This window comes from Stenella coeruleoalba (genome assembly GCF_951394435.1).
Source record: "Stenella coeruleoalba genome assembly, chromosome: 2".
Classification (NCBI taxonomy): Eukaryota; Metazoa; Chordata; class Mammalia; order Artiodactyla; family Delphinidae; genus Stenella; species Stenella coeruleoalba.
This window is the reverse complement of record NC_137147.1, coordinates 9,003,862-9,019,201: the sequence shown is the minus strand read 5'-3', so window position 1 is coordinate 9,019,201 and position 15,340 is coordinate 9,003,862. Positions and strand designations below refer to the sequence as shown.

General features: G+C 54.6%; 1 protein-coding gene across 3 annotated transcripts in view; it reads right to left on the bottom strand.

Annotated features, from left to right (window-relative positions):
• The window catches only part of CLMN (calmin), a 119,073-nt gene that overhangs the window by 85,383 nt on the left and 18,350 nt on the right, over positions 1 to 15,340 (bottom strand). The window contains exon 1 of one of the 3 annotated variants that reach the window (XM_079914419.1): positions 10,280 to 10,520. The exons of the other annotated variants lie outside the window; for them this stretch is intronic. The gene's annotated coding sequence lies outside the window, so the exon portion shown is untranslated. Of the gene's footprint in view, positions 1 to 10,279; positions 10,521 to 15,340 lie in introns of those variants that run through there. 3 annotated transcript variants of the gene reach the window in all.

The window sequence follows — 15,340 nt, the reverse complement described above, 5'->3', positions numbered from 1 at the left end:
GCTTTGTGAAATGAAAAGAGAAATCCGTGGCAACAACGCAACCCCGGGCTGAGCTGTCCCTGCAAGGTTGAGAATGGGGCCCAGGCTCCTTCCCTCCCTCCTCGGGGCTATCAGACAAACCTGATCTCCTCAGGAATCAGCCCTGGGGTTCCAAGTGGTAAGGAAGGCGGAAGCATAAAGAAAGGAAGAGGAAAAAATCCCTCCCACTAGTCTCTCACCTAATGCTGCAGCCAAAGCTTGTTGAATGCCAGCAGGGAGGGTGCCAGTCCCACGCCTGGCTGGGGGTGGGGGTGGGCTGCCCACACCCCGACTAAGAACAGACCAATGGGACGCTGAGGAGATGTGGGGGGGGGGGGAGAAGGAGGGTGAGGCAAGAAGTCTGGCCCTGAAGAGCTGCCCTACTGCCCCAGGCAGCACCCTCCCACTACACCCCAAGCAGCCAGGACAGCAGGGTCCGCCTGCCTGCTGAAGGACCTGCAATGAATGGGTAGGATGCATGCATATTTCCAGAGGTATTTACTGAGCATCTATTATGCGCCAGGCACTGGATGAGGCAACAGTGTTGAGCAAGATGCCTGGTCCTTGCTTGCCTTGGGGAAGCAAGAAAACACAACCAACCGTAGACTCACAAAGTGTGACTGTTGCAAGGATGAAGAAAGCTAGGCTCTGAGAGACTGAACCCCAGGACGCCTCTGGAAGGAGGTGGGCTGGGGCGCTTGGCTGGCAGCCACCTTGCACACAGTAGGTGCTCAGGGACCCAAGCCCATTGGCAACTGGGTGGAAGGGTCAGGTCGAGCAGAAAGACCCGGGAGACAGACCCGCATCCACATGGCAGCTCCCTCCCTCGCCCGTTCCTTCCCAGCAGCTCCATCTTGGGCAAGTTACTCTTGCTCTATAATAACATGCAGAAAAGGATGCTTATTTTAAAGTGCTGGCTGAAGATCAGGAGGCACGTTCCTGTGCTGTTTAGTTTCCATTTGCCTGACCCCTCCCTCCAATTCATGCCCCATCTGGGAGGCTGACCCCTCCCCAGCCTGCAGCTTCTGGGCACCCCTGTCCTCTGGCCACCTGCTGGGTTTGACCACTGGGAGAGGCTGGCAGGACCAGATGGGGGTGGAGAGGGGCCCGATGATTCATCCCCCTGCTCTCACGCTGGCCTCCCCAGTTGTTGTTTCAGCCAGGGCTGCATTCACCCACCTCGGCCCACAGCTCCCGCCGGGGACCCCTCGCCAGGCTACGGCTTTGGGGGGTTCCCACAGTTCCACCCTTCTCCTTGCCTGTAACAGCTCCCCACCTCTGCCGTGAGTCCCCGAGGGCTGCGCCTCCCTTGCTGGGGCCCTTCTCCCGCCCCACCCCTGTAAACAGCCCTTCACCAAACCCTGCAGACTCTCCCCTGTGAGTTTCCTTCTGGGCTCCTGGCTGATAAGGCCCCGTGATAAGCTCAAGGCATTTTTTGTCCCGATAACGGGGTGGAGGACACTGTCTCTGGGGAAAATGTGTTCAGGCTGCCACGCCCACAAGCTGGTGAGTCCAGGCTAGTCCAAGAGGTTGGTAGCTGGAGAGGGTAAGCAGGAGGCTTCAGAAAAATCAGTTCACAGGTCAGAGCTCTCAGGTACTCAACAAATGCTTCACCTCCTGCACACCAGGCATTGTACCAAGTGCTGAAAAGGAGAAAAAGAGACAGCTTCTCCTCCTGGGGAATGGCCCAGCAGAGGGGACAGATGTATAAACAAGTGACTGATGCAACAGAATAAGGATGATGAGAGCCGAGGACTGAAAAGGGGGAAACTGTTACTCTGTACAGGGGTGTCAGGAGGGGCTTCTCAGAACACACTGGGTTGGGCCTCTTTGGATGCGTAGGAATTCGCTGGCTGAAAGAGCATGCGGGGCAGAGGGCGAAACAGGAGCAAAGACAGAGGCCTGGTGGGGCAAAGGTCAGAGTTCTCATGTTGATCAAAGGCCCAGGTCATTTCACGTGACAGCTGGCCATGACAGAAGAGCGACCCACAAACGACTCCTACCCCAGGACCTTTGCACTCGCTGTTTCCTAGGCCCAAAGTATTTTTTACTCAAATCTTTGCATAGCTGCTACTGCTCATTGCTCATCTCCTCAGAGGCTTCCCCTGACCACAAAGAGCTTCCTGTATGAGTCTTCCCTGGCTGCTGTAGCAAATCAACACAAACGTGGTGACATAAAACAACAGAAATTTATCTCCTAGTTCTAGAGGTCAAAGTCTGCAATGAGACTCCCTGAGCCCAAATCAAGGCTCTACTCTTTCTGGAGGTTCTAGGGGAAAAGCCCTTTCCCTTCCCAGCTTTTAAAGGCCACGCAGGTTCCTTCCTTTTAAAGGCTCACGGTCTTCCTCCCTCTTCAAAGCTGGGAACAGCTGGTCAAGTCCTTCTCAAGCTGCATCACTCTGGCTCTGACCTCTCACCTCCCTCTTTCACTTAGAGAGACCCGTGTGATTATGCTGGACCCACCCGGATAATCCAGGATAATCTCTCAGTCACAGCTGCAAAGGCCTTTTTGTCATGGAAAGGCACATATTTGCAGGTTCCAGGGGTTAGAATGTGGACTTCTCTGGGGTCCACTATTTTGGCTTCCACATTCCCCTCCCCCCACCCCCTCCTCCCTAAAGCCATCTTAATGTTCCTCCAGGCACTTCTAACATCCAGGTTTTGATTATTTGTGCGCCTGTTTACAGCTTATCTCCCCCACGAGGATGTGACGCTCCAGTGGAGTGGGATCTAGTCTGTCTGGACCACCTTGTGTTCCCAGCACCTAGAACCGTGTCTGGCACATAGTAGATGCCCAATCAACATGTGCTGGGAGGGAGGGAGAGCGGGCAAGTGAGGCCCAGCTGACAGCCAAGTCTTGGCCGGCTTCCCCTACCCCCACCCCCACTCCTGGGAGGCAGCAGGTTTTTGTTTGTTTTTGCGGTACGCGGGCCTCTCACTGTTGTGGCCTCTCCCGTTGCGGAGCAACAGGCTCTGGACGCACAGGCTCAGCAGCCATGGCTCACGGGCCCAGCCGCTCCGCGGCATGTGGGATCTTCCCGGACCGGGGCACGAACCCGTGTCCCCTGCATCAGCAGGAGGCCTCTCAACCACTGCGCCATCAGGGAAGCCCTAGGCAGCGGTTTTGAAAGCCTGGCTCTTGTCTCCTGTAGGTCACAGGCACTGAGGCCAGCTTCCTCATGGAGCTGCCAAAGTTGATGGTTCTAGAACAGTCACCAGGGGGCCAATGGAGGCGGGTTTACAGTCAGGGGGGTGGGTGCCAGAGACAAGATGGCATTGGGCCCAAGAGCAGAGAGAGAATAGGGGGAGAGACGTTATAGGTCTGCGGCTGGGACGCTGGGGACCTGGGCGTCTGTAGGCACAGAAGGAGTGGCCCGCAGCCATCTGGAAGCATGGCCCCGGCCCCATCGTGGGCTAGAGGGAACTCCTGTCTGAGGGCCTGGGGCAGTGAGCTCCTGGGAAGGAGACTGATGTCCCCACTCTCAGCCAGAGCCCAGTTTTTGTTTTGCACTGGACTCCACCAGTTATGTGGCTGGCCCTGGGTACGGCTCAGAGATACACAGACTGTCAAAGAGATTTCTGAGATGGGAATTCCCTGGCGGTCCAGTGGTTAAGATCATGCATGCTGCACAGAGTGGCCAAAAAAAAAAAAAGAGATTTCTGAGATAATCTAGTCCTGGGACAGTAAATCCTTCACTCATGTTAAATACTACCAACTAGCGTCACAGCAGACATTGCTAATCAAACCCAGCACGCCATTCCACCAAGCCCAGACTTGGCCCCTCTCCTTACCTAGGCAGGCACAAACCATCGATCAGAACAGGCAGCCAAATCTAACCCTGTGTTTTTTGCGTTAAGAAACAGGCCCAGGAGAGAATGACCTGCCAACAACTGCACAGAATGGGTAGCTCCACTCTCTGGCTGGCTAACATTTTAGGTTTTCTAGGCAGCCTTTGTCAGACAATGAACTCTGAAAGCAGACGTCGTAAAGCCAATACTCCTTTTGTAACGTGAATTATTCATGAGTTTTAATACATTCCATTTTCATCTACAGTGGTGGGTTAAAATGGAGACAGATGATCTAGTGGGGTGGATGTGTCTGTGGGAAGGCAGGACTGGGGGCGGGGCCCGGAAGAATGCCTCCCGTGCACCAGGCAAAATGTTGGAAGCTCGTTCTTCAAAGCCTTTGCTTTCCTTATTAGTAAAAACTCAACGTATTGTTTCTAGAGAAACTGGGGAACACACATAAGTGAAAAGAGGAAAATATCAGACAACCACTGGTCCAGCACACGGAGAGGAACTCTGTCAGCAGCCTGAGGTCCATCCTGGGGCTTTTTTTTTTTTTAATAAATAAATTTATTTATTTATTTTTGGCTGCCTTGGGTCTTCGTTGCTGCGTGTAGGCTTTCTCTAGATGCGGCGAGCGGGGGCTACTCTTTGTTGTGATGCGCGGGCTTCTTACGGTGGTGGCTTCTCTTGTTGCAGAGCATGAGCTCTAGGTGCACAGGCTTCAGTAGTTGTGGCACGCAGGCTCGGTAGTTGTGGCTCGTGGGTTCTAGAGCGCAGGCTCAGTAGTTGTGGCTTGTGGGTCCTAGAGCACAGGCTCAGTAGTTGTGGCGCACGGGCTTAGGTGCTCCGTGGCACGTGGGATCTTCCCGGACCAGGGCTCAAACCACCCGTGTTCCCTGCATTGGCAGGCGGATTCTTAACCACTGCACCGCCAGGGAAGCCCCCATCCTGGAGCTTTTAAATGCAGCAAAATTCTCCTCCCCATTCGCTGAGTGAGGGAATTGCAGAGAAAAGGCACCGACGGCAACGTGACTGTCAATGATGTGGCAATGAGGGGGGCTTGGGCCCCTCTGCCACCTTGAGAACCTGGCTGACCCCCTGGGCGCAGGGGGCCTGTTTAAAGGCAGGAGGACAAGGGTCTGGCTCTGGACCCAAGGAAGAGGGCACTATGGACCCTGACATGCAAGGGGGCTCATTCGCAGAGCAGACCCCCAGCCGGGTGCAGAGGAGGCCACAGAGCCGGTGAGGGCCACGGCCAGGACAGTCCAGGGGAGAACAGGCCACTGCCAAGAGGTGCCAGGTGCCTCCTGAGTGGAAACTCCCACTCCTCTCACCCAGGCTTGGTGTAGGGCGCACGATACGGGCGGAAAAACAACTCAGAAGCTCAGAGGGGTCACACGGCCGGCAAGCGGCGGGGCTGGGATTCACATCACGCGGTACCCGCCTTGTCGATGACACGCCCGCCCACATGCAGTAATTATTCTGAAGACCAGCATTTCAACCAGAAATGGAGTAAGTCGCCATGACCTCTTCCAGCTCACCGCCGACGGCGCACCCCACTCGCTTCATCAGCGCCACCTTCTCCCCCTGCCTCCACCCTCCGCCTACACCATCTCTCTACCCGGCTACTTTTCTTTCAAGGGAGCATTGATCTTGGGGTTCCCACGGCCCCGTGTAACGCGCCTGCCCCCCTGCCCCGCCGTCCTGCCCTGATGCACAGTCTGTCCCTGCACAAAGCCACGGGTACCCATGACACACCGAGAGAACCCGGACCCTGCTCCACACTGCCCGGGCTCAAATCCCCCCGCCTCTCACTGGCCATGTGACTAAGTCCCTAAGCCTCTCAGTGCTTCAGGCCCCCCCTCCGCCCAACAGGGATGGCAAGCGCATGGTCGCATGCACACAGTGCCTGCCACAGTGTAAGTCAGCAGTGATACTAGTGTATAGTAGCCTGGTGCCCAGGGCCTATCAGAGTTAACTGCTGAGTAAATCTGGTCAGATAACTGGATCCTGGGTATCTGCAAAGTGTGTCCCCTCTTTACGGTGTTCTCCGCTGTGCCCGCTTAGCCCAGATGTTAATAACCAGAGACCATTTACAGAAACCACAGTGGGAGTAATAAAAATGGTTACCATGGGGAAACTGTGCCCCAGGGATTTTACACACATTATCTTGTTGCATTTCCAAAACCAGCAAGTGAGGAAGGAGTTATTGTGCTTATTTTACAGATGAGAAAAGTAAGACCTCAAGAGGTTAGAGATTGGTCCAAGGCCCCACAGAAATGACACGGCGAAACTGAGAGTTGTAGTAAAGACTATTGGTTGCCCCTCACCTCAAATATCCCTTCCCTCTTTTTTCCATAAAAATAGACCCCCTGTTCTTAGGTGGGCACCACGGACTCTATCTCCCAGCCTCCCGTGCAGTTAATTACAACCATGTGACCACATGCTGGCCAATGAGATGAAAGCAGGAACGCCAAGGGGCAGTTTCTTGAAACTTCCACTAACAGAGAGCTAGAGTTCACCCCCTGACCCTTCCTTATTGTCCCTTCTTCCATCCTGCTGCCTGAAACACTAATGCAATGGCTGGAGCTCTAGCAGCCATCTTGGACTGTGAAGTCAGAGCTACACTGGAAGATGACAGTGCGATGAGCTAGAGGGAACCTGGGTCCCTCAGATTTTTGTGGTGGACAGTTGCCTACCAGCTTTGGGCTGCCCGCGCAGAAACGCATATCTGTTCCTAACACTGTTATTTGGGTGTTTCAGTAACTCGCAGCCAAATCTAATGGAGGCAGATCCAGCGTCACCCCCAGGTCTCTCTCGGAGGCAAAGGAAGCAAAGGCATGCCAGCAAGTGTGCTCCCAGGGAGAGTTCTGGGCCTGGTGCCTGTGGGGCCTGGAGTGGAAGGGTGGCTGTCAGACTCCTACCTGTGGCCCTCCCTGCGGGTCTCACTTTACTAGGCTTGAAAGAAGTCTGTAAAGTCTCACTTACAAGGTAAATCTATGCCCAGAGCTCAGTGGGTTCCTGTGTTTTTTATGAGGAAGAGATTTCAAAGATCAGTCTAGAACGTGCTTACTTACATCAGCGGTCACAGGACCAAAAAAGGCCACTTGTGTGACGCCCTGTATAAATGGGCACACCAGCATTATGAAAACAATCGTGATACAGAGATTCTCAGCTTGTCTGTGGCGTCCCTCTCACTCTGTCTCTTTCGAAAGTCAGATTTATTGAAGTATAATTTACATATAGTAAACTTCACTCTTTCTCATGTACAACATTGTGAATAAATAAATGTGAATAAAATCATGGAAGCACCTCACTCAAGACACAGAATATTCTATCACCCCCCAAAAGTCCCTCCATGCCCCATGGTAGCCAAACCTCTTCCCCCAATTCTTGGCCCCTGATTACCACAAGGCCATTCTAAAATTCTGATTATTTTGCTTCTCCAGAATGTCATTTAAATGGAATCATACGTAGAGCCGTTCGAATCTTTTTTCCTTCCCTTAGCGTGTTCTGGAGATCCAGGCGTGTCACGTATACCAGGAGCTCTTGGCTGGGCAGCACGTACCAGCAGCACCACTGTCCGGAGGTACCATCGCCTGCATCCATTCACCGACTGAAGGGCACGCGCACTGTGTCCGTGCACGCGATATAAGGCAGCTACATATATTCCCATATAGCTGTGTGTGGGGACAGGTTTCCATTACTCTGGGTAAATACCAAGGAGGAGAACTGCTGGGTCGAATCGCAGTGTACGTTTCACTGGATAAGAAACTACCAAACTTTGCCGAAGTGGCTGTACCATTCTGCATTCCCACTGACAGGGTAGGAACATTTCAGCTGCTCCAAGGCCTGGCCAGCACTTGCAGAGAGAGGACCATTGTCAAGGCACAGCATTCTAGACAATCCTTCCAACTGCAAGGTCAGTCACCACCCAGACCCAGCCCGCCCGGCCACCCCACCGCACCCAATTCCCCACCAGTTCCTTCCTGCAGCCCTCCTCCTCTCCCACTGCCCCCCCCCCACAACGCCCAACAAGTCTTGTGCCCCAGTTAACCACAAAGCACAACAGGGAGCCTGTGTTCTCTCTTGTTATGGACGGAAAGATCTCCCTGAGGGTGAGCTGCTGGACTCAGCTCAGCCTGTCCCAGGTCACCCCCCACTGCCTAAGAAAGACTCCCCTTTTGGCCACCACAACCTTCTCTTGTCCCGTCTGCCACCCCTGGAGACAAACTGGAACGAGAAGACAGAGGCTGTTCAAGGGACCACAGAGTCACCAGCCCGGGGACCCCGGGGGGAGGAAGGGGTCAGTCGTGCAAAGAGATGGTGACCTTGCTGACAGCAATGCGACTCCCCCACTTGTCAGTGTCACCTCCCCCAAACACACAATCTGTAGGAAGGAGGAAGAAGCTCTCCACCCAGGCTATGGAAATCTCGGGCTGAAACACTGGCCCCAGGGTAACCCAGGAGGACCTACAACAGGGGAGCACACACGCTTGCTCACAAAGGCACATCTACACCCACAAAGAAGGGGCAGCGAAGTTGGCAGAAGCAAACATAAAAGGAGATGGCGGCACAGCAACAAGCATAGCCAGCCTAACCCCCTGGGGATTTGGGTATTTCATCCTCACTTTACGGCGGAGAAAAGAGAGCTCAGAGATGAGCCATCACCTGCTCAGGTCACACAGCCAGAGTGGCCAGTATGGGATTCCATACGGTTTTTCCTGACTCCAAGGTATCTTTGGAAGGAAACGTATTTTAAAAGCTCCTATGGGGCTTCCCTGGTGGCACACTGGTTAAGAATCCACCTGCCAATGCAGGGGACATGGGTTCGAGCCCTGGTCCGGGAAGATCCTACATGCTGCGGAGCAACTAAGCCCGCGAGCCACAACTACTGAAGCCCGTGCGCCTAGGGCCCGTGCTTCGCAACAAGAGAAGCCACCGCAGTGAGAAGCCCGCGCACTGCAACAAAGAGTAGCTCCCGCTCGCCTCAACTAGAGAAAGCGTGCATGCGGCAACGAAGACCCAACGAAGCCAAAATAATTTAAATAAATAAATAACTTTTCAAAAAAAGAAAAAACTATGTTACCATCAGGTTCCAGGTATTTCTATGCGCCATAGAAAGCCACTTCCAACACCTTCCAGGATTCATTCATTCATTCATGCAAATGTTTTCGAGTGTCCTCTATGTGCTGGACACTGTTCCAAACATTTGGGAAGCATCAGTGAATGAACAAGACAAAATCCTGTCCTCAGAGGACTAATGGTTTGGTGAGCCAACAGGTCAGGGTGCGGCGACAAGGCTGCGCTACCCCGTGGCTCCCCCAGTCCCTCTCCCAACCCAAGGAGGCTCATCCAGGTCAGGAGGGAGCCGCTGGGGAAACCCAGAGCCCACAGAGAACTTTCTGGGTCCCTCAGTGCCCAGCCCCCACTGGGATCCACATCGGAAGGGGAGATGCTCTGAAAGTAGGAGCAAGAAGCACCAGGTCCTCAGGCACCAGGTCCCTCATCCTGCCATTCCATGCATTCATTGCAATGTTTGTCGAGCACTCATTCTGCACCAGGCACTGGGGACACAGGAGGACCACGGCAGAGCCCCGGCCCCATAAGGACTCGCAACGCGGAGGGGAGGGCTGTCAACACCCACTCGAGGACAGAGGGCTAAGCACTGGGGCACTGGAAGCAGGGTGGGGGTGGAAATCAAGGAAGGCTGCCTGGAGATGGTGAGTGGCAAAGGTAGACAGGTGGGGTATAGAGGGAGGGGCATTTCTCATCCAGGCGTCATCAGACCTTCCCACCGCTCTGTGAGGAAGGCAGGCCAGCCATTTCAAACCTCCATCTCAGGTGAGGAGACTGAGGCCGGGAGGCTGGTCTGGGTCCCAGGGCCTCCCATCAGCTTAGAACCAGCGGCTGCTGATTCTGGAGGGGCTGCTGGGCATCGGGTCTGGGTTACAGAGCTGGTGGGCATTAATTAATCTGCACTCCAGTTCTGCGGGAGAGAGGAGAACTTCCCCCCATTTCCCACGACACAGTCGCTTGGGCAAAGTCACAGGAGGAGGCAAGATTGAAACCCCGGCTTGAGGGGCGCTGCTGCCCGAGACCGGCACTGCCGTCCGCACACCAGTGTCTCCTGTCCTCCGAGGGCCCGTCAGGCTTCAGCTGCCAGCACCAAAGCCCACCACACAAAGGGGGGTGAAGGGGCCCCAGGCGGGGGGAGCCCCCGGGAGCACCTGGGCATGGGGCAGGCCAAGCAACGCCCCCGTCTGAGCCCTGAGGTCCTGCCCGGCCGCCTGGACGGGAGACCAGAGGTCCCCAGAGCTGGCGCCCCGGCAGGCTTCTCCTGGGCCCTCCTGGCCGCCCTCTCCCTTCTCCTCTGGAGCCTGGGACCAAAGCCCAGGGATCCTCCCCTTCCTACCTCCGCGAGGCTGATAAGCAGAGCTCTGGGAAGAGACAAAGGGGCGGGTGATCTCACCTCTCGGCAGCTGCGGGGCCCGTAGGCTGCCGCTGGGCTGAGGGCGGGCCCTTCCAGAGGAGAGCTGAGCCCCCTCTCAGGGGGTGATGTGTCCAGATACTTAGTGGGAATCCTACTCTCTGAGCCTCAGTTTCTTCATCTGGAAAATAGGGGCGCTGATAAAAGCAGCTCTCTTAGGGGATGGCCGTGAAATGCAGGCGATCCCTTTACGCCGTGTCCGGCACACCGTGCGCTCCCCAAAGAGCGTCAGCTAGGAGTCTAGGTGGTGGCAGCGCGCTTGGCTCACGGATCTATCTCAACGGACCAGCAGCACCTGGGGACCTGCTGGATATGCAAATGTCCAGCCCCCCCCCCCCAGACCTCCCGGGGGTGGAGCCCAGCGGTGGTTCAACAAGGCCTCCAGAGGATGCCCAGGCATCAAAGGCGGGGCTCCTCAGTCCCAGCCGTGTGGACGCTCTGGGCTGCATCCTTCTCTGTGGTGAGTGCTGCCCTGTGCATTGTGGGACATTCAGCAGCATCCCTGAACTCCACCCACTAGGTGCCTGTGACCAGAAATGTCCCCAGACGTTGCCGAACGTCCCCTGGGGGTCAGATCACCCCGAGTTGAGATCCACTGACCTAAAGTTTGAGAACCTCTGCTCCACAGGGCACGAAGCCGACTCCCTCCCTCCAGGAGCCTACAGGCGAATTGTTTTCAGTAACAGTAACCTCCTCCATTGGTGGAGTTACCAGCTGGATGCCAGGTCTCACTCCTTACAGCGGCACCATTTTATTTATTTATTTATTTTGCGGTACGCGGGCCTCTCACTGTTGTGGCCTCTTCCGTTGCGGAGCACAGGCTCCGGACGCGCAGGCTCAGCGGCCATGGCTCACGGGCCCAGCCGCTCCGCGGCATGTGGGATCTTCCCGGACCGTGGCACGAACCCTTGTCCCCTGCATCTGCAGGCGGACTCCCAACCACTGTGCCACCAGGGAAGCGCGCGGCACCATTTTATTGATGAGGAAACAAGCTCAGAGGCAGAGCCAGGATTCAGCCCAGGCCGTCGGGCTCTGAGCTCCGTGCTCTTCATCCCACCCCCGACTCCTGACACTTGCTGCTGTGTCCCCTCCTTCTGTCTTCTCACCACGGCTACGCCTGCCCGTACAGTCCCCTTTCTCAGGGAGCTGCCCCATGTGGCTCTGAATGCTCAGACTGCCCTGGAGGACTCCTCGGCTCGCATGCCTAGCTCTCCCGGGACAGCCGTCAATCGGCTCCCCTGACCCGTGCCGGCTGGGTCCACCGAAGCTTTGGTTGGACTGTTCTGCTTCATTTGTATTCTTCACTTGACCCTCTCCCATCAGAGCCGGTTTAACACTTCATTTTTCTGCATAAGTGCCGAGTGAAAGGGAGTCTGGGGGATCCAGGACCCCACTCCCAAAATGAAGGGCAGAGGCAGTCCCAAGATTAAAATTCACCGTGAATGTTGACCAAGAGCCACACGATGTTTGACCTGGTCATCGTTATTCAGGGACCCTATCCTGAGAATACATCACCCCAGAGTGGAGACGGCTGTACAGAGTCAGATGCTCAAGACGGGAGCTCTGCTTGGAGAGCAACCTCACACCTCCCAGGAGGGAGCTGGTTAAGAAAAGTCCGGTCCGGGTGCTCAGTGGGACGCGGTGTGTCCATTCTATGGGCACTGTTGGACCAGCCCATGGAGGTGGCTCAGACCAGACCCTCCTGCAAAGGGCTCGTGCCTGATGGAGGAGCAGACAAGTCGCGGCAGAGTGACGAGGAAAGGACAAGAGCTGAGACGTGATGCTGAGGGCAGAGGGCTTAGGGGCGCCAGCTCGGGGTGCCAGGGAGGCCACCAACAGCACGGACGAAGGCGCTGGATCAGATGCGACAGGGAAAAGGAAAAAGCAGGACTCAAACGGGTAAGGGATACAAGTGTGAAAAATACAAGCTCATATGAAGAAGACCAGAAGGGACCACACGAAACTAACAGCGGCAGTTGTGTTAGGGTGGTGGCCCCAAAGTGTGTGTGTCTGACTTTTATAACCCTGTGAAAACAAGAGCAGCAGTCGCCACGGATGGTTGACCCAGCGGACACACACTGCTGTACCAGGCCAAGGGCTTCACGTACATTATTAATAAGGCAGGACTTGGTTTCCTCTAAGTACATTGGGGAACAGGGCCTGGGAGGTCAGGGGTCTCGCCCTGGAGCCCACGGCTTCTGTGGCACGTGAGAGCTCTGTTTCAGACAGCACAGCCTCCTGTCCTATACCTGCCCCCTCATCACCACTGCTCAGTGGCACCCTAAGGACCATTTCAACTCTTCAAACCCAGAGCTTCTAGATCTGAGGCCCCTGAAGCCCAAAGAGATGGGCCAGCGTGGGATCTACGGACAGCGGAGAGAGGATTCCAGGTACGTACTCGATCCATTTGCTCAGAAGCCTCTGAGTTCCCTGCACCAGGTGCAAAGTCAAATCTAGACTCCAACGCACATCTGGCCTCCAGGGCACAGGGCGGGGCAGCATCACCACCACCCCCAGCTGGGGACCAGCAGATCAGCAGGGGCGGGTGGCTCGTTTGACTCTGCGGCATCCCATCCCCAACAAATTTGCCAGAGAAATGAAATGGACACCATCCACGGCAGGGACGATGACAACCCCAACTGGAATCTGTTGGGAGGGTGACAGACATCGGCTACAGAATGTCGAGTAGGGGGTGAGTGTGTGTAGAGCTCCTGCTAGCGTGGGGCTTTACCAACATCCCTTATCAGAACAACCCTGTGAGGAGGGCAAGATTCACCTCCATTTGAAAGTTGAGGCACTTGAGACTCAGAAAGGTGAAACAACTTGTCCAGGGCAGCGGGTGAAGCTGGAGCAGGTGAGTTTCTTTCCTGCGATGGAGTCAGAAGTCAGGCAGGAGACAGGATAAAAGCCCCCCTAGAGAGTCAACCATAGGGCAAGGAAGTCAAAGGGGGCTTGGGGCTTAAAGACACTGCACAGGAAGGAGAGAGATGCAAGTCCCGGAGTCTGCACATTGAAGCATTAAAAGGCTCTCAGAAATCGTAGCCTAACCTAGCCCTGCTGAGTCGAAATACAATGCAGGTCACACGTGTGACGTTACATTTTTTAGTAGCCATGTTGTAGAAGGTCCAACGAAACAAGCAAAATTCATTTTAATAATATACTTTATTTAACCTACTATACCCAAAGTATTTTCATTTCAACATTAAAGCAAAATATTTTCAAACTATTCATGTTTTACATTCTGTTTCCAAAAGTCTTCCGATTTTATAAGTTTGTCCAATTTTCTTCTACATTGTACCCTCACAGCACATCTCAATCTGGACTAGACACAGCCTCGATAGGCACAGGTGACTGGTGGCTACCGTAGCGGGCAGCTCACCCCTCAGTTTACACTGCGGATACTGAGGTCCAAAGAGGTGACTGAATGAGGCCAGAGCCATGTGCTTGTAATCACAGTGCCTGACTCAACTGGGGGATGAGGGTGGCTGAGCAGAAAGAACAACAGGTTTTGGAGCAAGAAATATCCAAAGCCACATTCCGACCTGGCCGCTCACCGTGAGCTGTGTGACCATGAACCTTGTACTTGACCTCTCTGAGCCTCAATTCCCCTCCTCATACAGTTACAGTGAGAATTAAATATAAAATACCCAACAGAGTTCTCGGCACACCGTCGGTATTCAACATGGAGACATGACAGTGATACAGGTGGTGAATATATGGCCTTCAGCATCTGCATTTTCATCACCCCCAACCCAGAAAAATGAAGCTTGAAAGGAGCAGTCTGTCTCAGAGGCAGATCTGCCTGGACTGGGTCAGGGCAGGAAGAGGAAATGAGAGAGATGGGCGTGGCGAGAGGAGAGGACACACCCATGGGGCACCAGTACCACGGCGCCTGCTGCGCCCCAGGCACCCCAACTCTGGAAACAAGAGTCAGAGCGAACCCATGTTCTATCAGCGGAGGGGAGCCCCTCTTCAGAGCTGAGCCTATATGAAAGCAAGTGATGGACTTCCCTGGTGGTCCAGTGGTTTAAGACTTCGTGCTTCCAAAGCAGGGGGCATGGGTTCAATCCCTGGTCAGGGAATTAAGATCCCACATGCCACGCAGTGCAGCCAAAAAAACAAAAAGAAAGAAAGCGAATCATAGACTTTTTGGTCCCTGTGATAATGGCCCAGAGCCCCGATCTATTGCTTCGTTGAATGGGAAAAACCCAGAAGCTCTACCTCCAACTCCAAAGACATCTTCACCCAGGGTGGGGCTCAAGGGTTCCGCACACGAGGTGCTCCAGGCTGAATAGAGCCCCCAAGCCCACCCCCGGCCTCTCCAGTCAGTAAAGCTGTGTCCGTGAGCCATGTTCTCGCCTGCCTCAGCCTCTGGGTGAGTTGTCTCCTCTGCACGGAATGTCCCTCTCCCCCTTCCATCTGGCTAATTCCCACTTATCCTTCTCTTTTCAACTTAAAATGTCACCTTGTCTGAAAGCCCTTCATGGCACCTGCTGCAGGCTTCCCTTGTTGGACACTCTCACGACTGTCCGACTTCAGAGTCATCCTTATACCCTGGCGGGACTGTGGGGACTGATACCCTGCCATGGACCAGAGACGAGGGCTGTATCTCCCTGGAGCCTGGGAGAGCACCTGGCACCGAGCAGGCACTCAACAAACATCTGCTGCAAGTGGCCATTGCGTGAAGTTCACTCGAGAACCAGAAGGGCTCTGGTTGGTTTGACTTGGAGAGAAAAGAGGCAGTATTTTGGAAAACAAATAAACGTTGCAGCATCTGCACCTAACGCATTAAGTAATTTTCCACGGAACAGTCCAAAGGGTCATGCATTGTTGCGTCACTTTGCTGGACTCTTCCAAGAACTGGCGAGGATTTGGTTATAATGGACACAATTCACAAAACAACTATTACATCAACCATTGATTTTCCAAGAGCCTCAAAGCTGGAGGTTCCTATCAAAGAGTCTTTTGAGTGAGGGGCATACGTAGTTACCATAGCTCCTCCGTGTACGAGAGTGGAGATGGCTCTTTGGAAAAGCACAGCTT